The following is a 23,796-nucleotide window of genomic DNA, read 5'->3' as shown; positions in this document are numbered from 1 at the left end:
GTAACAGTAACAGTAATAGTAGCAGTAACAGTTAGTTGCTATGGATGCCATGAGTACAGTTATAAAATAGGATAAACATTCATTCAGTAACAATAACATTTCATAAAATAGTATAGTTAATCATCCATAAAATAATTATAGTTGAACATAGCTTTTCAACATTGTTACTCACAGTGGGCTTCTCAAAATACACGCTAAAGTTGTACTACGATGCGGCGCCCGACCTAACCAAATAAATTCAAGCATAACTCCATTATAAACAAGTCATTCTATTATCCAATCATTTCTATTCAGTACGATACTTACATCTATTCAATTTGTTTGCTTCTTACCCAGTTACTTCCTTCGTGCATATGATATGACCATGAATGCAAATGCACATGAAAACACGTTAAAGTCATGCAAACGGAGGCCCAGAAGGTGGAAAAGTGGAGCAAAAAACAAAACCAGGACTGTCCTGTTGGCCACACGTGCGGTGGTCCTAGCTGCTCGTGCGATGGCCTTGGCCGCACGAGCGGTGGTTAAACAATGTGCACCCTTGGGCTAATGAAGGTTGGCCGCTCGAGCAGTTTGGGTTGAAAAGTGGGCCGAAATCTGCTCTTTAATTGGGACCACAAATTCACAAAATTCTAGCTTCAAACCATGCATTATACTTCAAAAACTTCTTGTAACAATAACAACTTGAATTTCCAACCTCAATTTCAACACATGACTCAACTCAAAATAAACAATTGTCCATGCAAAATTCATGTTCTTGAAACTAAAGTGTAAAATCATCAATATATATCTTCATGAGTTCCAAACCCACATCTTTGAGGTTTCCTTTTCAATTTTGTAAAACCATGTAAGAAATGACATATGAAAACAACAATAAAACCATGCATGTCCATAATTTTGGCTAATGCTACTAATTAATTGATCAAGGCTCCAAAGAAAGTATATAACCATAAACCATGTGTTTCAAAAATCCAATTACAAAATTCATGAGAGAAATCCCTTCAAAACCGTTAGAATTATGAAGATTATGCAAGAAAATATATGTGTAAACAACAATGTCATAAATTCATGCCATGCATGTTGAATTCAAGGCCAAATTCCTTCAATTCCTTTCTAACTTAGCTTGCATGGTCTAATTGTTAATTACAACATTAAAACTCCCAATTAACCAAGAGTTCATCCTCATTAACCTTATATTTTAGAAGATGATGAGTGTAGGAGTTCAATTTCAAGAAATTGAATAAAAATCTTACGTTAGATTGATGGTAATGTGAAGAGCTAAATTGTTTTCTTCAATGTTCTTCCTCTCCCATTTCTTTTCTTCTATCCCTTCTCTTTGTTGAATTCTCAAAGGCTCTCTCTCTCTCTCTCTCTCTACGTGTATGTCTATTAAGGTGCAAAACCAAACCCACTACACTTCTCTCCTACTCTTATTCAATTGATGAGTAGGCTATTAGTCCTCATCTCCTACATACATTACATTAGGCTTAAATTAATTAGGCTACTAAATTAATTAAATCAACTTCACTCAAATTAAATTAATCCTTATCATATATGATCTCAAATCAAACTAAATTTAATTATAGTAATGTAAATTAGGCTCTAATTCTTATCCTATTATTTAATTCTAACTTGTTAAAAATTAACGAATCAAACAGGTTAAATTTTCACTCTAACATGTCTATCCACAATAACACAATTCAAATAATCATATGGCCAATCTATAACACTTCATAACACATTATCACATAATTAACGATAAACATATAATCAATATAATTAATGTGCTAAATTAAGGAGGTGGTCATCACATTGACCCTCGGCCTCTCTCTGATCGCTTTCTAGCTAGATATGACTCTACTAAGTATTGTGTCTTCCATCAACAAGCTGGACATGACACTGACCGTTGTTTTCACCTTCACTATGAAATTCAAGACCTAATTGACAACAAGGTCATCACCCCACTAGGTCTTACAAAGTCTATCGGCACTGGATCAATGAATTTGGGGGATAATGTGACTAGTTTTGTGATCGGGGATGGACCGCGTGCTAATTGCACGCATTTTACTGCAGACATGGTGGATGACACACACTGATGTTAACAATTTGAGAATGTTTTCATTTTATTTTCTGAATTGTGTATTGAGTTTAAACCTAATTCTGCCAAGTCTGTGGAGATGGAATCAAGATCGAGTTAGTTTTGTGAGTTAGAGTCTAGTGATTATGGAGGTGATAACCCGGACATCACTGTCATGTTTATGTCTGTCTTTTCACTTCGCTTGTGAGTCTGTTTTCATCATTGAGCCAGGATTTTCTAAATGAAATGCAGTAATTTTTTCCTACTTCTCTGTGCCTTTAAATCATTGCATTGACCGAAATTTTCAAAACTTTTTCCAAAACTTCAATAAAAATGAATAAGAAGGAATTCCTCAAGATTTTCAAAATTTGATCAACTTAGAGGAAGTAAGGCATATTAAGCCCTTAATGAATGAAATCATGTCTGTTAATGTGAGTATTGAGAAAGATCCTAGCTAGGTCCAGATTGGTTCTGTACTGTTTTCCAAGGAGCACGAGCAGTTAGTCGCTTTATTAAAAGATTTCAAAAAAAATATTTTTGTCTGGTCCTACGAAGACATGCCAGAAATTGATCCTGAGATTGCACAACATAGGATCACTCTCGACCTTGAGACTTGATCCCCCTAGCTTTCAAACCTTGATTCAGAATTTTCAAAACTCAACCAGGGTGTGAGGCTTGTATAGCCGGATTGAAAGTAGTCCTTGAACTAGGGGCAAAAAGGTTGGATGTGATCGAAGGTTCAAACTGGATCGTTTCTTAAGTCAATGAGGACCGGCAATGAAAGTTAAATCTCGAAATTCGAGAGAAGGAGATTTATTGCCAAAGGACAAACAAGTTTCTATCTATGACATTGCGGGCAAATTTAGATTCAATTAGAGGGGTCCCTAAAATCATCAAATTTATCTGGTCAGGAAGAATAGCTATTTTCATGAATTTAGATGGCCTAGAGAGCTCACAACCAATCAACATGGACAAGCTATAAAGGTACTACCCTTGAGAGGCTTGCTGGGCCGAAAACCTGAAAGGGCGACCCAAACAAAAGTTACAGCAAAAAAAAAAAAAAATAATAAAAAAATAATGAAAAAAAAATGAAAAAAAATGAAAAAATGAAAAATGAAAAAAATAGAAAAATAGAAAAATGAAAAAAAAACTGGAAAAGCTCGCAAGGTTAAAAACCGGGAAGGGCGACTTTGGTAAAAGTTAGAGTACAAAAGGAGAGTGAAAATACTTGAGTAAGACTTACCCGTGAACTATGCAAGACCTTATTCCTATTTTTGGGATACGTAGGCAACTTCATTATGAAGTTCGACCCCAACCATTTTCAATTCGTTTGTCTCGTCCATATTTGATTGATGTATCCTTATTCAACTCGGCTGTCCTATCCATGTTCAATTGGCTCATCTCCGTTCAATTCGGTTGTCGTATTCCTTCTTCAAGATTCAGTTGCAAGACAAATCCTATTCGAGTTATCTAATTAGAGGTTGTGCATTTCAAGGGTTAATTCCATGTTGGTTGGGTAGTAGTCATTTGGGAAAACAAATTTTGAGGATTTTTAGTGAAGCTGACTATTTTCTTGAAAATTATTCCATTTTTTCCAAAACCGGACCATTTATTGGACCCAAAAAGGAAAATTTTCAATGCTCACAACTTGACTTACTTAATTTCAAAACAAAGAGTGGAACAAGCATCTAATCTGACTCTCATATTGGTCAAAATCTTTTTAACCAAAAAATCAGTAAAAGCAATGAACTAAGGGCACTATGAAGTCAGATTTTCTGTCTTTTTTCCGTATTCTCGAAAGTCGCCATCGTCAGTTCACTTGCCGAAAAATGAGTAACAGTTGTCTTTGGTAGTGTCATTGAGTCATTTTTTATTTCTGGCCACTTGTCTAGCCACACGGCCACTTTTCTAGCCAATTCATCAGTTCGTGCAGCCGGGTGATTCATAAATCAGTCGGCCAACCACTTAGTTTGCCGGCCGGCTAGTTTATGAACCTAGAACTGAAAAAATTGCATAATTTTCTTAGGCTCAATGGTGCGTCCTTCTGAGTTATGTTTTGAGGGTCTTTCATTCCAAACAAGTGTAAATAGGTGTGTTTTGATTGTTTTTGCTTTGTTTTTCTTTCATTGAGTCATTCTTTGGTTTTCGGTCAGTTGAAGGCTCAGTGTTCAATTCAGAATTTATTAAAATTCAATCATTCTCAAATTCAAATTCAAACAAAATGTTTTCAAGCTCAAATGCTGTGTCATTCATGCCATGATGTGCAAAACAAGCAGAACATATTTTATTGAAACTTAAGGTGAAGCCCCAATCAACATTATAAGCAAAAAAGAAAAGAGAATTCAAAAACAAAGAGGGAAATTCTGAAGCTTTAGTGCTCCTTCTTAAGCAAACAGAAATAGAGAAACAAAACAAAAAAAAAAAGAAAAAGAAAAAGAGAAAAAACAGAAAAAAAAATTGAAAAATACAGAAAAATAGAGAGATAGGCATTTTTTCAGTTTCCGGTAGCAACTCGGTGACAAAGATTACAACCGACTTCATTTGCACACAACCTCATTGCTCGAATCTACCATCAAATACCTCGCTTCATCTTTACTCTCAGGGATTCCTAGAAGACTCTGCTTTGGCATTTCCAGAGTTTTCAAAAGAAATTACTCCCCGCCAACCATTAAATTGGTTGGCTTGTCGTCTCAGTTCCTTGTTTTGCATCTTCAATATGCTAATCTCTGCCCAAGCATCTTTGTACATACTCTGGAGTAGAGAAAGGTGGGTGTTTAACTGGTGTACCTCATTTCTCCTATTCTGCATCCAGTGAGACAAATTGGAGATTGCGGTCACCGTCTCTACGCAAGATTTCAGCTTATAGTGGTTGGCTTCAATGTCATATTAAGCTGTCATTATTTGCTGGATTGACATCTCAGGGAAGTTGAGAATAAAAGCAGGGGCACTTTGTCGAGACGTAGAGGAGCCGGTGTCAGCATTTTCAATCGAGAAAGTGTTAAGGTTGGGGAAAAGGGAAAAAGTACGAGAAGAAGAAGCCATGTCAGGGGGAGTATAATGCCAAAGGAAAAATTGGCAGAGTAATGGCAGGGAGGAAGTGTGTAGTTCTCTGCTCTGCTCTCTCGCAGGCCTCATTTAAGAAGAAAATGGAGAAGAAGAAGAAGCCAAAGAAGACCAGATTGTCGAGGCAATCTTTGACAAACAAGGGCTAGTGTCGGTCAGGTGCGACGTGATTGTGGAAATTACGGACTAGACACGGCGCTCGACAAAGACAAACGAGGCAGAGATAGAGACAAAAACAAAGGAGAGATAGAGAGTTCTGTGTAATGGTATATATATATACCATATATGCATATATTTTGTATATATTTTTTCGATGTATCCGTATCCATATTTTTGTGTCTGTATACGTATCTGTATATATGTATATATAATCTATATATACGTGTGTATGCATATATGTATATCGTATATAGCTCGTCTATATATACGTATCTATATTAATGTATTTGTGTATTCGTATGTCTGTATTTACGTACGTGTCTGTATGTATATATATTCCATATATATATATATATATATTTTGTGTGTATACGTAGTACGTCTTGTGTATATGTGTAGAGGGTCAGAAATTAAACCCCAAACTAAGTATGGACCTAAGCACTGAGGTCGCCCCAAAGAGACGACCAAGGGCAAGAAAGGAACATGGGCCAAAGCCCAAGGGAAGTGGGCCAACGAATGGGTCGAGGCAGGTTCGACCCACCAAGGCCCCATATGGACTCTGTGAGAAAAAAATGCCCAAATCAAGTTGCGGAGGGAACATGTGCAGCGACAAAGTTGCTGAGGCACTTTGCCTCAGCGCCGCCATTTTTAATAACTTCAGCTCTGCTGCCATCTGAAGTTGCTGAGGGAAAGAGAAAGCCGATGCAACTAAGTTGCAGAGGCGGTACTTGCAGCGCCTAAGTTACGGAGGCATTCTATTGGCGCCGCCATCTCCAATATCTTCGATCCTGCCATCTGAACTCGCCGCAGGAAATACTACTGCAGCAACTAAGTTGCAGAGGGAATATCCTGCCAAGGTGATAACAGCCTTCGAGAGAGACTTCCCTCTACAAGTAGAGGCCACTGCTTGGCGTTGATAGCAAGCCCCAAGGCATTACTAGCCTAGGGTTGACAGCAAGCCCCAAAGTTCATTTAACTTGGCGCTGATAGCAAGCCCCAAGACTTACTAGTTGGAGCTGATAGCAGGCCTAGAGATACCAGTTTACCGCGACAATCCCGCGAAGATGGGAGCAGGGTAGCCCGAGTATAAGGGACTCCCTTTCCATTACCCAGGTCATGGACTTGCCTTAGTCGCATAGGAAGGACTAAAGAAGCCTCCTTGGGCTTGGTACTAAGGCACAGCGTGGCCGATTGCAGGCTTAGATGTGGCCTTTGCCCTGGGAAGCTGGGGAGTTTGTGGTTAGGTGGCTTCGGGTGGACGCTTCGCTGAGGTGGGCACGAACATAATCGATAGCAAACTAATGGAGTCCTGAGAATGCATGTACTGGAAAAATAGAACTGAGAAGGCAAGTGCAGCGGTGAGGTTCACCGCTACAAGTGCACTTGCTGAGGTTCAAGCTGAGAAGGCAAGTGCAGAGGCAAACACTCCCGCCACAACTGCACTTACTAAGGCTCAAAAGGAAGTTGCAGCGCCAAACACTCCGGTCGCAACTACACTTGGTGAGGCTCAAAAAAGGTAGTTGAGGAGGCAAACAGATAGTACACAGTACATGCAGAGGGACACATGGCACCTTCAACCTGGTGGCTCAAGGCAGAATATTCCATGTGATCCCCTAGGACACATGTCTTCTCTCTATTTGGCCACTTGGTGTCCTTTTGGTGTCAAGGAAAAGCCTATAAATATGACCCATTTCCCAAGGTTCAACAGAAGGAATTTTTGGGATTTGGAGGAGATGCTGCCCATTTGTGCATTGTCATACACTTCTTGAGTCACTTGCTTCACCCTCACCCAGCTATACACTCTCAAACTCCTAGATAGTTACTGCTGTTCATTCTCCAACCACTCCCACCATTATTGGACCATCAACATAGTTTTGCGTATCTAATCACTTCCTTAACCCTGAACCCCCCTATATTTCTGGCAACTCCGCTGGGGAGGCTACTTTGTTGATGGTTCATACCCGCAGTGGTTTACACACTTCATTGAAAAAGATGGCAGAGGATAAAGTTCAGCAAATCCCACGACAGCAAGGCTCTTCCAATGGCGGAGTAACACACGCGGAGGACCATGACAACAATGTCATGATTGAGGCAGTTCAGTCACTCTAGGATATGTAGAGGGAGATCTTGGTAGCCTTGCAAACTCTCACTGAGGCTATTATGGCCATGGCTTCTAGACCAGCTCCAGTGCAAGCACCTCTACCTGTAGCAGTCCCGAACCCAGTGCCTAACTTGTTCCCTAAGGTTCAGGCTCTGATCCGGGTGCCTCTGGTGGTACCTCAAGCGAACGGTACAGCTACTAGATCAGCTACCCAGGAGCAGACTAGACCATTCCAGCCCACTCACTTTGTTACTCTAGCCGATGTACAAGCTATGCTTGAGCAAGAGCGTAGCAAGAAGCAACTGCCATGTCTCCCAGACCCAGATGTGAAGCCCCCATACTCTTAGGAGATATTGACTATGCCATACCCAACTGGGTATACAATGCCCAAGTTTATTAAGTTTGATGGAAAACAAGGCAATGCCAGAGAACATGTGGTGAAGTTCATTGAAACTCTTCGTGTCCATGGTAGTGACCACTCTCTGCGCCTTCGGGAGTTCTCCAAATCACTCACCGAAAGGGCTTACAGTTGGTATGTGAACTTGGCTCCCAACTCGATCAAGAGTTTGGAGAAGATGGTGAACAAGTTCCATACAAAGTTCTTCCAAGTCTAAGAGAAAGTCACAACCCTCACACTTGGGCGAGATGTCCAAAAAGAAGGCGAAGATATATTGGACTATGTTAAGCAGTTCCAAGATAAGGCTGTTGACTGTCATGAACCATTGGATAAAGCTCACTTAGTTAGCATATGTGTGGAGGGTGCCATACGCGACTACAAAATTTTCTTGGTGAACCATAATCTGCCTACCTTTTCAGCCTTGATTGAGGTAGCTAGAAACCTTAGTACCACTGGTCCTTTACACAGATCTTGCGACAGCCACCGCTACTCCCGCAGTAGTAGAGTTGCTGTGGTAACCTCTACAGGAGGAAGCCGCTCGCAAGCAGAGGCGTCGTCCTCTCGAAAAAGGAAGCGTTATGAGAACAAGAATCCAAGGTGACTTGTAAGATGTATTTGACAATCCATAAGTTTAGGTTAGCTTATTTTACCAAGAGAAGCTGCAAAAAAAAAAAAAAAAAAACAACTTAACCATATTATTCAAAAATAAAAAAGCTCTTTCCAATTTATCCTTGTAAATTTTTTTAAAGGAAATGCTTAGCTCAGAAAATGCTACACAAACCACTTCCCAAAAATAAACAAACAAATTGAAGCATATACTGATGAAAGTAGAAACCCCAGTCTCAGAAAATGTTTTGCCACTGTTACATGTTGTTCATAGTTTGTACAAAAAAGGCAATTTTTTCCTTATTCACAAACAGGTGGGGCAAAAGTTTTTGAAAACTGCAAAAAAAAGATATTGTATTTTCCTCCTTTCAACCCGTGCTTGACCGAATAAGCATGTCGTTTGCAAGTCATTGTGTGTATTTGAAAATTATTCATACGGCCTTGTACAGAATGTTGGGAGATGGACAAGTTGTTGGATTTCTCTATCATAAAAAATTCACCACTCCCAACTTGAGCTATTCATTTCATTTCCATTGTTGTGCTTCTGCTTCACAATACCCTTAAACATGAGAATTGCATTCTTTGCTTGGCTTTTCTCTATTGAATATTCTCTTGATCTTATGCATTAGTGCTGTTCCAATACACAGCCAATGCCTTTAGTGATCAGAGCTCATTGTTGCTCCAATTGAAGAACAACCTCACATTCAATTCAGTAGTTTCTGTCAAGTTGCTAAATTGGACTCAAATAAACGATTGTTGTAGTAAGAAGGGTGTGACTTGCGACAAAGCAGGTCATGTCACTGGTCTAGACCTGAACAGAAAATCAATCCCTGGTGGAATCAACCACTCGAGTATTCTTTTCAGCCTCCAGTTTCTTCAAAACCTATATTTGGCTTACAATAATTTCACTTTCACACAAATTCGATTCAACAAACTTACCATACTAACATATCTGAATTTGTCAAATGCAAATGTTGCTGGGCGAATTCCAATTGAATTGTTATACATGACAAATTTGGTTACTCTTGATCTGATACTCTATACTTCTCCAGAGTTCCTTTCCTAAAACTTGAAAACCCAAATTTACAAACCCTTCTTCAAAACCTCATGGGGCTTGAACAACTCCTACTTGACAGGGTAAATATTTCAATCCAGGGTAGCCAATGGTGTGAGGCCATTTCGTCTTCACTGCCTTATATGCAAATTTTGAGCATATCCAATTACTATCTTTCAAGCCCTATTGATTCTTCTCTTCAAAAGCTTGAGTTTCTTTCCGACATTCGACTGAGTCAGAACAATCTGTCTGCTCTAGTTCCGGAGTTCTATGCAGACTTGCCGAATTTGAGATCCTTGCATTTCTTCTTTTCCAACTTGTATGGAAAGGTTCCGGAAAAGATATTCCAAGTATCAACGTTGCAGGCTCTTGACTTGTCAGAAAATAGCAATCTTCAGGGGGTTTTGCCACAGTTTCCTCCAAATGGATCCCTTCGCACCCTGGTGCTTAGCAACGTAACTTTTTCAGGGACATTACCAGATTCTGTTGGTAATCTGAGAGTGTTGTCTAGAATCGAGCTTTCAAGATGCAATTTCATCGAACCAATTCCAAATTCACTACAACAAAATGCACTTTTGGCGACTAAAAAAAATTTAGTCACCAAAATTTGTGGAATTGGCGACCAAAATTTTTTTTAGTCGGCAACAGTACAATATTTAGCTACTAATTTTTTTTAGTTGGGGTATATTGATTATTGGCGATTAAAAAAAAATTTAATCGCCAAAAATGCTACAATTGGCTACTAAAAAATGTTTTAGTCGTTGTGTGATTTGTTTTGGCTACTAAAATTAGTTAGTCACCGAACGAAAAATAAAAATTAATTTTTTTTTTTTGGCGACCAAATTTTTGGTCACCAAAAGTGTGTTTTTAGCGACTAAAATTTTTTTTAGTTGCTGTATGATTAGTTTTGGCTACTAAAATTATTTAGTCGTTGAATGTAAAATAAAATTTTAATTTTTATCTTTGGCGACCAAACTTTTGGTCGGCAAAAGTGTGTTTTCAGCGACTAAACAATTTTTTAGTTGCCAAAAAACTAAAACATTTGGAGGGAGATATTTCAAATTTTGGAGGGATTTATCAAATTAATTGGCGACTAAAAAATCTTTGGTCGCTAATTGTGTAAAATGATATATATTTTCAGTGTCTCTCTCTCTCTTTATTTTCAACCCCTCTCTTCCTCTTCCTCTCTCTCTCTCTCTCTCTCTCTCTCTCTCTCTCTCTCCTCCTCTTCTCTTCACCTATGGTGGATCTCTCTCATCACCCATAATCTTCTTCAAGGTGTTATAGTACAGAGAAAGAGATGGGTGTTGTGTTCACCACCCATAATCTTCTTCAACATCAGTCCACTGCCATAGCAACTCCGCGACTGTCCACCACCATTGAAAAGGAAGATCAGCAAAGAACAAAAACCCAATGCAGCATCGACACCCACCCTCGCTCTTCGCTACCGACGCTGAATTCCCCAAATCAGAGGTATTTTTCTTCAGTTCTTTGTACTCTGAATTACCCAAATCAGAGCTTTTTTGGACTTGCAATTCAATAACGATTGAACTGTATTATTGTATACGTACATACACAGATTGATGAGATATATATCTATGATGAGAAAGCAAAGGGAGTGGTCTGATTTTTGTTCCATTGTGTTTGCGTGATGGGAAATTGTCTTTGCCTCTATGTTTTTGAGTTTGGTTTGTGCTGATACATGTGTGGTTTGCCATGAATTTCTGCTTATGCTCACCAACTGTTTGATGCAATGCCTAAATGAAAAATTCACCACAGACCAAATTATCTGTCCTCTTTTATTTTGATTAGTGATATATGTCCTTTGTTTTCCGTCTTCATGGACTAATTTAAATTCTGGTACAAATCTCTATAATAAGGTCATAATCTCCTTTGGTTTATAATATTTTTTAAGGATCAAAATTCACAATTAGTCATGATAGTCAATGTGAAATACACTTAAACACCTAGCTGGTAACATATATATGTTTTATTAAAAAAAAAATTATTTTCCTCTTAAGATTTGTAAAAACAGTTTCATTATGAAATTCTGTTCATGCATGTCTTTGTAACAGGTTTACTGATTTATGATGGAGCAATTGGGGCATTAGAGGCTAACATGTTTGCTTGTGGCATGGTCGACATTGCTTGTTCAAATCTTATTCATTCATGCTATGGATTGTAGTCAACATAATGGGTGAGAAACTAAAAGAAGCTTTTTATTGTGAATTTTCTTTCACTGCCTTTTGTAGACGCGCCCGCGTGGGCCTCGTGCTACGGTTCGGACTCGATTTGTGTCACGGTTCTTAATCTGAACCAAAGAGTCCAAATCTGGCAAATCGTTTTGAGAAACAGATTTTTGAAAAAGTAGTGCCAAACATGGACTGCTTTGCCAGATACAGAGTCGCCACCTAAATATTTTAAAATGGGAGAATTTAGGAAACCCTGACTCGGTGCCGAAGGCCACATGTCCGTCATCACCGGAGTTGTCTCGGCTCGGGAGCTTAGGTACGATCGGGGAAGGTCAACTATGAGCACCCCCTTTCGCCCGGTCCGAAGACCGGCCTCTACTAACCGTGATATTCTGTTTTGAAAACGTTTATGTGTTCTTATTCCATTTATTAGCCTAGAATTACTATGTTATGCGCACAGCAAACAAGTATAGACTAGATTGCCTAATTTGGAAAGAGACATTGCATATCCGTTCGTTTTGAAAATGCTTTGGAATTTGCTACTCGCAAGTAGGCTAAAACACGGATTTCAATGAGTTCTTCCAACTCAAACAATCCAACCTTCACCCACAGGCATTCAAAACAGTTTAACACATAAGCATCTAGCCGCATGGCAAGCATACTGTCATGTTAACATTCACACACATGCGAGATGCTAAAGCGGAAATACTTACATCGTACTCCGTGCCAAAACAAAGAACTTGTTAGCAAACATGCATGATCCAAGTCCATGTTAAGTGCCTAATGCATCGCATACAAAGTGTTGTTAGAATAGGCTCGGCTATCCTAAACATGTCACGTGAAAATGCACAATTATCACGTATTCAGTTTGGGAATTGAAGTATTGATGCAATTAGCGTGATGTACCGAGCCTAATGCATGCAATACAAATGCATGGATGCACACATGCATAGCATGAGGTATGCTAAATTAAACGTGCCCTAATACTAACCATTAAAGCAGGTAAGTAAAAGGGAAGAAAGAAGTGGGGGTTGGAAGACATACACACACGCACCCACACTTATTACAGACTTGCCCTCGCTCGGAGGGACCGAATAAATATTACAAATTAATTAACTACGCAAGCTAATTAATATTACAAATTAACTAATTTAATTAACAAATTAAATAAATTAATTGAAACAGGAAAACGCCTCGGGAAGCGCGCCGCCATGCGCAAGCTGCCTCTGTTTTCCTTCTTTCACTCCTCTAGAGACTGTCAAAACCTCAGGGTTGCATCCCTAGGCACTGGGGAGTACCACCGGCTGAGTGGAATCACCACCGGCACTGGTATATGTCCATCGGCACAAAATTGAATCTGTCGGCAGAGAAAAGGTTGCCGGCCGGCACCTTACACTGCCGGTCGGCAAAGAAAGTCTGCTGGACCTGCAATTCACAGCAACAGAGGGCAAAGCGAGGCATGGCAGCACAATTCAAGGCATGTATGCATCGACCATATCCCTTATCATTGTAATGACTCAAAGGGACATGTGCCTCGGTTCCCGGACCACCAATCACGCATTTCCATGCATGATGGCCCAAAGAACCAAGTATGCAACTTTGATTTCAAATGTATGCAAACCAATCAAACAAAACTCCCAATCCCTATCACCCAAGTCAAGGGACAAGGAATGCATGCAAGATGCAATGCAACCTAGGCATACAAGCTAAGAATGCAACATGGCATGGCAAGGCACTTATGCAAGCATACAAGCATACATATGGCAATGCAAATAGATGAAAAGATGGACTTATACATGAATTAGGCAACTCTAAAATAGGCCTAAAACAGTAGCCAATGGAAGAAAATGAAGTGCCTCGAAATGCGTGCGCACGGGCACGCAAACCGAGGCAATGGCATATGCAATGCAATGGCTAAAATGGCATATAGAATGCAACATGGACTTATACTAACATGAGAGAGCCTCAGCCACACTCACATAAGAGGCCGATGAATGAAAATGAAGTGCCTCGAAATGCGTGCACACGGGCACGCAAACCGAGGCAATGGCATATGCAATGCAATGGCATGGAAAATGACATGAAAATATGCTAATGGGATTTCGTCACTGAAATATGGGGGAAAACAGCCCCGGAACGAGGCGAAAACACACCCGATGCATGGAATAGTCCCGAAACATGGACTTTGGCACCCGAAATGGCCTATAGCTATATCAAACATGCACAACATGGATATGCAATGAATAGACAGTAGCAAGGCAGTCCCAAAATTAGCATTTTACTAGTACAACTCATGGCCAAAAAGCAAACAAAGATAGGGCAACAATGGCATACAAAAACGGCCCTAAACATGAGATTATGAAGCAACTCACAGTTTCTGTCCCCAAACATGTTAGGGACCTTCAACAACATTGAAGAGGGGCCCAAAATATGCACATTTACAGTTCATGGCAGCCCCGAAATCAGTATACAAACATGCTAGAAATACAATGCAAAATGAGGCTCAAAAGTGGCTACAACATGAGGTATACAAAACATTCACCAAACAAGAAAATACCCTTAATAAAAAATGTTCAGGAGGTCAAAATAAAGCCACTTTTAGTTCGGACCAAGGTCCAAAAACAGCAACATCAGGGGCTGCCAAGACATACAAAAATGGGATCAAAAAGAGGATATAAAGGGAAGTACAACATGGAAGTCCCAAACAGTGTTGAGCCCTTCTTCAATGTTGAAGAAGGGCTCAAAATAAGCCTATCTACAGTTTACTACATCCCCAAAAACAGATTACACATAGGCCAAAAATAACATGCAAGATTAGGGCCTAAAGGAGAGATAAAGAAGGAAGTGCTAGCTACTATCCTCAAACAGCAAGAGGTCCTCAATCAAACATGAAGAGGACCTCAAAATATGATGATTTGAAGTTTAGGTCGGAGCCCAAAAGTGCAAGAAACTATGGCTTAGATATGAAGCAAAAAAAGGCTAGAAAAGGGAAGATGAGGACTCACCCTTGTAGACCAATGAACCAGCACCTCTTGGACCAAGTTTAGGTGCTCCTAAGCTCTGGAGAACAGCCTCAAGCTGTTGGAATAGGCGTTGGATGCCTTGTGCTATGAGTTGATGAAGAAATGGCCCAAGAACAAGGGTGTTTGATCACTCTAACCCACCCAAATGTAGAGAGAGAGGGAGATATAGAGAGAGAGGGTGATATATATGTAATATGTATGTATTAGGTCTGGTTTTTGCTCCAAATCTCTAACCTAAACAAAGGAGGAGGAGAGGTGCATATATAAGGCAAGGAAATCACTTAACTTACAAGCTAAGTCAAGGGAAAGGGGTCAAAGGGGTTCAAGGCTTATTGGAGAAGCTTGGACAGCTGGTAGGCTTCTTGAGGAAGCCAAGATAAGGGGTCAAGGCTTCCTCAAGAAGCCTTGAGCAAAGGGTGCAAGAAAAGGGGCCAAAGGGTGTGCAAAGGCTCAAAATAGCCACATATATGCACGTGGAGTAGGGTCTGTGCATCCCAGCTGGCACAGCTGGGATGCACCAGGCTTGGAGGGTGCAAATGGTGCAAACCGGCCAGAAAATTTGGTCGTCGGCCAAAATAAAGTGCCGGTCGGCATAATATTTTGCCGGTCGGCAAAATAGATTGCCGATAGATGATGAAAAGGTCAAAAAAATGCCGGTGGGTGTCCAAATTGAAGCCCCGGAAGTTAGCTTTGCAATGGCGCAAACCTTGCATTAAAATTCCTCCTGTGGAAAAAGTTATGCCCTTTTCCGTGAAGCCGCACAGATTCGATCCAACCGGGATGATGCCCAACTTCAACCAATCATATCTCCCCCACCCGGACTTGGCTTTAAGAGATTCTTGAGTGCAAAATGAAGCCCCGGAAGTAATCTTTCCGACGGTGGTGGCGCCATAGCTAAACTCCAAGTGTACAGATAGATAAGCCCGATTCAGCGAGGGATGCTCGACTCGCTTCTACCCGGATTCATGCCGAACTTCTCCCAAACTAGTTTTCTCCTCTCCTTTCCTCTTTTCTTCAACTCCAAAACCCTAAACAAAGTGTTTTGAAAGATTTGCCTCTCTTCTAGCCGAAGAAATTCTTTGCCCTGCACATCTCTCAACACCGAGCAAACCATCAGTAGTGCCCAAGTCTTAAGGGCGGTCAAAAATGGGGTGTCTACACCTTTCTATTGGTTTTATTATGATAATCTCTTATATTGTTTCCTAACTTCAGTTACAATGTTTGACCATTAAAACCGTAGATTAATTGTTGCAAAGTTTACAAGTAAAACTGCTACAAGTGGTTTATGAAGCTTGGCTATGTTAAATGTAACTGAAGGTGTTGCCTTTGCTCATTCACTTTGATGCCACTTATGGTGAACCATAAGTGTCTTCCCTTTTTTTTTGGTTTGATCGGCAAAAAGAAAAATCCTTTGTTGATGAGTAAAGAAATCATTACACTTATTGATGAACCATAAGTGTCTTGATGCATTAAGAATTGATACACCTAATAAACAGAACACAAAACACAAACATGAATAAGAATAAGAAACAAAGATCAAATATAAATGAACACAAAAAATTTACATGATTCTTTCCAAAAACTAGTTGTGGATTGTAATATGACCAGAAAGTCATAATATCTAGAGCTAGCCTTTTCTCCCCTCAATTATAAGTACATAGAAATTAGAGCAACATGTGTGTAAAAATATCAAAATATCCTTACTCTAAAATTTGGGATCAAATGGTTAGTATTCAGTTCTTATCAGGATCCACACCACCCTAAAATGATGCTCCAGCTAATGTGACTTGATTCATCCCAACCATTCCTCTCCCGGTAGATAAGGCTAAAATAGTAATTTCAATATAAAAAAAAAGGAACTTTAGAATGATACTGTAGTTCTTGTTAGCAATCCTAAACATAGAAGCCCTTTGAGTCTTGTAGTCATTTTAAATGAGCATCACTAGCTACTACTGTAGATTAAATCTCTTATTGACATTCATAAAAAACCACTTAGATAAGGATGTTGTATAATCTGTAGCTGTTTCTATTCTCTACACAAAAATGTAGTTGAGTTATACATGGTGACTTGTTCATTAAAGTTGTCTGTGAGTTGGGTATATTAGGCATCAACACTTTTTATTAACTTAAGATATCCCGTTAATTAGTTATTTTTGGGTGATGATTCAGATTAACTCGTCATTTAGTGGGGTGTGTGTGCCCTTAATTTATAAACTCAGGAACTCATGTTGATCTTGTTGCTTACCAAGTTGGTTAGTTTTTTTAGTTTCAAATTTTAAAAATGTCATAACTTTCATTGTATACATCCATTTGTTATAACAATTATATTTTTTTTTAAAATTCGTAGAGATTTGTTGGAAGATATCAGTATTCGATATGAAATTATGTTTAAAAAAATGAAATTTTCAAGCTTCTAAAAACATTATTTATGAAATTGTGAAACTTGTTTTTGTCCTTAAAAAAAGGGAGAAATTTTACAGAATCTATATTGCGAAATTAGAATATTTCACAATTTTTGTTCGAAAAAAATGTCGAATTTCACAGTTTCTCAAATTGAGAAACTTAAAAAATTACAATGTTTAAGAAACTACCAAAGTGCACACTTTCTGTATAGAAATTGTGTAACATTTTTTAAAAATTGAGAAACTTCTTGATTTCTTGGCCAACAAGGTGGGGTTACACATGTAAGTGTTCATATTATTGTCATTCATTTTGAATTCTTTCTGCAATATGAACAATTAACCTTTTCAAGCACAACTTTCTGTCAGGTGCAATTCTCAAAAGATGGTAACTATTTGTATACAGGGGAGCGAAAGGTAAATTATTGTGTCGTTCATTTTGAATTTTGTTTATGTTTTATATTTTTTTTGTTTTTGTTTTTGTGTTCCCTCACATGAAACGTACACTATAGGCTAGGTGGAATACAACCGATAGATGGTCCGCAACCATTTGAGCCTATGCAAACTCTACAATTTAATCTTGCATAATTCATTTAAGCACACATACATTTTCTAAATTTGTTGTCTTTTGGTGTTAATATTTGTTATTAAAAACAAATAAATAAATAAATAAAAATCCATAATATGATATTCTTAAGCTCCATCTTGTACAAAGACAAGCTAGATTTAGGAAACAATTCTAGATAACTTGCACTCCTACTGATCTTATATTATGACAATTGTCAATAAAATAAGATAACACCATCATAATATAATGATAATGGAGTTCAAATAATTAATGCAGACTTTCTTCCAGTCTTAGTTATTCAATTAAAGCAAATGGATTTGTTTTTATGTTCATCTCCAAGATATTTATTAAACATTGTAATTGCTCTCTTATTTTGTCCTCCATGAGCTATCTAGTTTCAGCTTACCCTTTAATGAACCTTATCATTATTTTTATAGCTGGTTATTATATGCTAATTTCTGGATAATATGAATGCATTTGACCAAAAAAATTATCCTCAAATTTGTTATAGGACCCTTACATGCTCTGCTGCCACATACGCAAACATAGTTCTACATTTTCCAGTCTGTGTTGCTTTAAATGGCTTGTTCTTTTTGTTCATGCAAATTTTGGATTACCCTCTTTAATCACTAAATTTAAAGAAGGGCTTTGACTGATTGTTTTGCCTGTGTGCATCCTGTAATTAGGCTATATCGATCTTCAGAAAATATCAATCAGCGGATACTGTTTGATATTGATCCTTTTGGTTAGCACCTTGGTACAGGCAGTGAGGTATTATTCTAGTGTTCATCCTCGTCCCTTTTCCAAGTATGATGCTAATCAGTTCAACGCCTTAATGTTCTTGCATTCTTTGCCTTAATTTTCTGGCTTTTGGTATGATGGAAATAAGGATAGCAAATATGAAGATCATTAAAATGCAGGGAAACAATATATGTGAGTATAGGGTCACAGTAGCTAAACAAAAAGTAGATTATAGCAAGTCATTCAAAAGCAGGGGAAAAAAACAAAGAGTGTACTTTCCTCCAAATTAATTTGGGTATAGTTCCAACTGGTGAATGTAGAACTAGAAAGGAGAGAGAGAGAGAGAGAGAGAGAGAGAGAGAGAGAGAGAGCAGTCTAAAAGATGAAATTGTGAGTGGAAAAAACTAACATAGTATGGAAACTTAAATTCTAGAATTCGGGGAATAGATCAAGTCCTCAAAAAGAATGGTAACTTAATATAAGGTCATTATCATAGAAACAGGATACATTTCTGTCATTATACCCATGAATCTTCACAAGGACCACAACCATTTGTTTGGAAGTGCTAAGAAGTTATTGGCCTATAGATCCAAGGTTAGTGTTGAATATATTTTTAATTTAATAGGTTGAATTCTCTATGAGTTTTGGCAGCATTTACAGATTTTGAGTTAAGATCCAAGCTACTTCTAGGTTTTGATGTTGATCTTTGCAATGAAGAAAATACATGTTGAATATGTAGTGAATCATACTTCTCAACCTGTTGATGCCATCTTATAAAAGCATATGTAGCCAACATGCAAAATCATTTGTTCTCTTATCATGGAGATACTTAAGTTGTGCCTCAAGTGGTTGCCAACCACAGTAAAATTGTGACCAAAATCCTGCTATGAGATGCATTGTCAAGTTAATCTTTTGGATGTCAATGTCGCTTGTGTCAATATCATTGAGGCATCTTTATTAATTTTTTTTAGATACCAGTATTTAGAATTTCATTCACAGTCACAAGTAAACGATAATTTTGAAATCACTTGCTGCTGATATGTCTGATTCATCTACTAAATATTTGGAGTCATGCATGTTGTTGGTCTTTCTAAGGGTGGTTCTTCTTGTTTCATTTCATCCTCCTCTTCCTTGTATATAAATATAAACTTATTTCTGTATTTATATTTATACCTTCCTGGAGAGACACTTATGCATAGTTAACTGCTTTAAAAATGACTAGGTTCAGATATATGCACAGTTAATTGCTTTAAAAACCTAGAATTCTGTAAGAGTTGAGTTTTAATGACTAGGACCTAACATTCCCTTTGCCAACATGCAGGACTGCTGATCTCTCCACTCGTGTATCTGAACCTCACAAGAAAAACTTGTATTTGCAAATTTTATACAAAGAGGAGCAGGAGAAATCATATATGACAAATGGTAACAACAACGAGAAGCATGCTTTTCATAGTGACATTCAAGATGAGGATATAGTTGAAGCTCTAGAAAATGAGGTTCAATATTAGACAGACTTTTCAAAAGTTCACTATCATCCCTAGAGTCTATACGAATATAATGGTTTTCGGATGATTCTCTATTTTGTATAGAATTATTATTTTAGATTGGAATATACTTAGTTTGTATGGAATTTGACATTAAAAGTTATTCTTTTTTGGATAGTTGGAAGTGAAATGGATGTAAATTGTGAAATGATTGATAATATATATATTGTTTTGTTTATATACATGGTATAGGTTGCACGAAATACGCACAGGTTATGGACAAATTTTTTTTAAAAAATATCATGTTTTTGGTTACTAAATAATTGGTAGCCAAAAAAGAAGTAAATATTTTTAACAACTAAATAGTTAGTAGCTGAAAAAAAAAATAAACTGAAAAAAATACTTTTGGTTACTAAAATTCTAGTAGCAAAATAAAAAAAAAAAAAATAGACTTTAGGCGTCTAAATTTTTAATAGCTAAAAAGAATTACACTTTAGGCGACTAAAACATTTAGTAGCTAAAAAAAATAAGATGAACAAAAAAGTTTTTGGCTACTAAATAAATTAGTCATGGAAAATCAATTTAGTTTTTGGCGACTAAATGTTTTAGTCACTGAAAATGCGATAAAATTGTTTTTTGAAAGCTTTTGGCGACTAAAAGATTAGTCACCAATTTAGCCCATCAACGACTAAAGTTTTTTTTTGTTACCAACACCTTTACTTTTGGCGACTAAAATTTTTTTAGTCGCCGACCGTCTTTCCGCGACCAAGTTGGCGACCAAACTATTTTGTCAGGAAAATCTTTTGGCGACTAAAAATATGACTTTTGGCGATTAAAAATTTAGTCGCCAAAAGTGCAATTTCTTGTAGTGATTCCATTGCAAACCTTACTCAACTTCTTTATTTGGACTTGTCGTACAACAATTTTACTGGTGCAATCCCATCCTTTCAGATGTCCAAGAATATCACATACATAGACCTATCTCATAATGCTCTAACAGGTCATGTTCCCTTCCACTCACTTTAAAGGCCTTTCAAATCTTCTAAATATTAATTTAGCATATAATCCATTCAATGGGAATATTCCTTTGTCTTTGTTTTCACTACAATTGCTGCAAAAAAATCAGCTTTGCAATAACTAATAAGGCAATATGGTGGTTGAGTTATTGGATTTTCTAAGGAATCCTTGCCTTCATTGGATACATTGGATTTGAGTAAAAACAAATCACAAGGATCAATTCCCTCACCTTTCTTTGAACTTCGAAGTCTAAATGTCCTCATACTTTTTTTCAACAACTTCAATGGCACCATGCAGCTAGAAATGATCCAAAATCTCACAGAACTTGAGCTTTCATACAATAGCTGGTCAATTGATCCAGAGGCTCTAGCGATCATTTCAACTCTTCCATACCTACTAAAATTGGCACAAGCTCACCTTTGCTTATTTCTTCTCTCTTTCAAGTAATAGGCTCACAGGAACTATCCCTTAATCAATATGTAATGCAAGCTTCTTCAATGTTCTTGATTTATCCAATAATAACTTCAGTGGCACAATACCTCCGTGCTTGATTAAAAGAAGTATTGAGACTCTTAGGGTGCTGAATTTCAGAAATAACAATCTTGGTGGTAAGATCTTGGGGACATTTCTGAAAAGTTATGCTTCGGAGACACTAGACATCAGTAGAAATCATTTAGAAGGGCAGGTTCGCAAATCTTTTTCCAATTGCACAATATTAGAGGTTTTAAATTTTGGTAACAACATAAATGATAGCTTCCTGTGCTTCTTGGGGAACTCATTTAGCTTGCATGTATTAGTTTTACGATCTAACAATTCCATGAAGGCATTTGCAATTGTTGACCAGACCATAATTTCTGGCCAAAGCTTCAAATCATTGACCTAGCTTCAAATAACTTCAGTGGTGATCTGCCAAGTCAAGCCTTCTTACATTGGAAACAAATGACGGCTGCTGATAATGCAAAATCAAATTTCATTAACCTGTGGTTTGAGTTCCTAAAACTTACTGGCTTCTACTATCAAGATACAGTGACACTCAACAATAAAGGGATGAAGATGGAGCTAGTGAAAATTTTAACTATTTTTACCTCCATTGATATAGCGACCCCGGTCTTTTCCCATTTGATTATTGTATCCGGACTTGGGTTCCGTTTATTCTGTCGTTGTATATTTGTTGTTGTCGTCCTTTATTTTCTCATTTGGAGTTATAGGATGTGTTGGGCAGGTTTGTTTCAGGTTGGTTGGGTTCGTAAACCAAGTGTTGCTGTCCAGTTTTTTTTTGATTGGTCGCTCGAGCTAGGATTTGGTCGCTCGAGCGAGGTTTGTTTTTGTGTCTTCTGGCTCGATCCAGATTTGCTTCGCTCGAGCGAGCGATTGCGTCTGGTATAGACCTGAGGGCAGTGCTTATTCGCTCGAGCGAGATTTTCTTCGCTCGAGCGAGCGAGGTGTATATTTTCGAGTTCCTCGCTCGAGCGAGCATTCTGTCGCTCGAGCGTGCTCCAGGGTTGCAGACCTGAAGCATTGCATTCTTGGCTCGAGCGAGATTTTCTTCGCTCGAGCGAGGTTTTCGTGTGTCTGGTCGCTCGAGCGACAAAGTCTTCGCTCGAGCGAGCCTGTCAGGTTTAAATAGGCAGCAGCGTGTTTCAGATCAGTTTTTCATACACTTTCAGATTCCAAAACCCTAGTTACGAGTTCTCTCTCCCTCTACACACCTTCTCTCTTAGGATTGATCTACTTAGAGTGAGTTTCTACCTTAGATCCTTCATTAAAAAGATAGAGTGAGTCGAAGGCTTCCATTTAATCTGAACATTTAGTGATTTGGAGCACATTGGAATTTGGGTATTCATCTCTGTCTTCTCCATTCGGCTTATTTTCTTCGAGGTAGGGATTTCCTACTCCATCTTATAAGTTTTGTTCTAAGTTTTAGTATTTTGATATGTTGGGGTACTTTGGTAATTTTGGGAAAAACCCTAGTTGTATTAATAAATTAATTTGTATAATTAATTTAAGGAAATTGGGGAAATATGGTTAGATTCATGGAATTGGGGAATTCATTGATTGAATGGCGTAGTTGGATAATTTAAGTCACTCGCCTATTGAATTGTTGATATATTTATTTTCAGTTTAGAAATAACTGTTTTGGGCTATCGGTGGAGGATAGCTGTGCTTGTTGTAGACACTGCATGTGGATTAGGGGTAACTGAAACTAATCATTGATTAAGTCATCAATTTTGACTGCTGAATTAATACAGACATTATGTGTATTGATTGTGTGTTGTATAAGTTATGTGTTTACATACATTGTTTTGTGTGGGAGGAGATAGGGGATGTACTCCATGGTTTAGGAGAAGATAGGGGATGGACCTCTAAACCGGATTTTGTTTGGGAGGAGATAGGGGATGGACTCCATTAGCATCACTTTTATGTGTGCTTATTTATATTGAAGTGTTTTTATTGATACAGCACTAAAATGTGTATCAAACTGGAAGTATGAAGTGTTTTGATTTGAGCCTGAGTCTCATCTATTTGTTGACATTGGAAGAATGTGAATATGATATATATAGTTCACCGTTGTAAGTTTGGCCAGGTTCTGAGCCATATTGATAAAGTTGGAAAGTAAAACGTGTCTTAGACAATAGTGTCATGAGACTGTGTAATGATGTAATTGATTATCTTGGTTAACCATCTATTGAATGCTATTCCTTTAATCAATGCTTATATTTGGTTTAGTACATTTCTACTGGGCTGTGGCTCACCCTTTATGGGAACATCATTTTCAGGTCCAGGTGATAAGCTACCTCCAAGGACTTAGCTTGGAAGGATTTGGATTTTGAAGACTATCTTTAGTTATTTGTTTTTATTTGATAAACATTCAAACCTAGGGCTTTATTTGTATTTGAGTTAGAACTCATATTTTTGTG

The 23,796-nt window shown here is 38.0% G+C and overlaps 1 long non-coding RNA gene across 1 annotated transcript; it reads left to right on the top strand.

Moving 5' to 3' along the window:
- Nucleotides 1-10,654: 10,654 nt before the first annotated feature.
- On the top strand, nucleotides 10,655-20,038 carry LOC114288901 (uncharacterized). Its single transcript, XR_014341895.1, has 3 exons — nucleotides 10,655-10,927; nucleotides 11,530-11,651; nucleotides 17,438-20,038. It is a non-coding gene; the product is annotated as an uncharacterized LOC114288901 (long non-coding RNA).
- The last annotated feature ends 3,758 nt before the right edge of the window (nucleotides 20,039-23,796 follow it).

The sequence above is a fragment of the Camellia sinensis genome, chromosome 10 (assembly GCF_055761805.1).
Source record: "Camellia sinensis isolate YWXY chromosome 10, ASM5576180v1, whole genome shotgun sequence".
Lineage (NCBI taxonomy): Eukaryota > Viridiplantae > Streptophyta > Magnoliopsida > Ericales > Theaceae > Camellia > Camellia sinensis.
The sequence above is the reverse complement of the archived record's forward strand: the minus strand, read 5'-3'. Positions and strand labels throughout refer to the sequence as shown.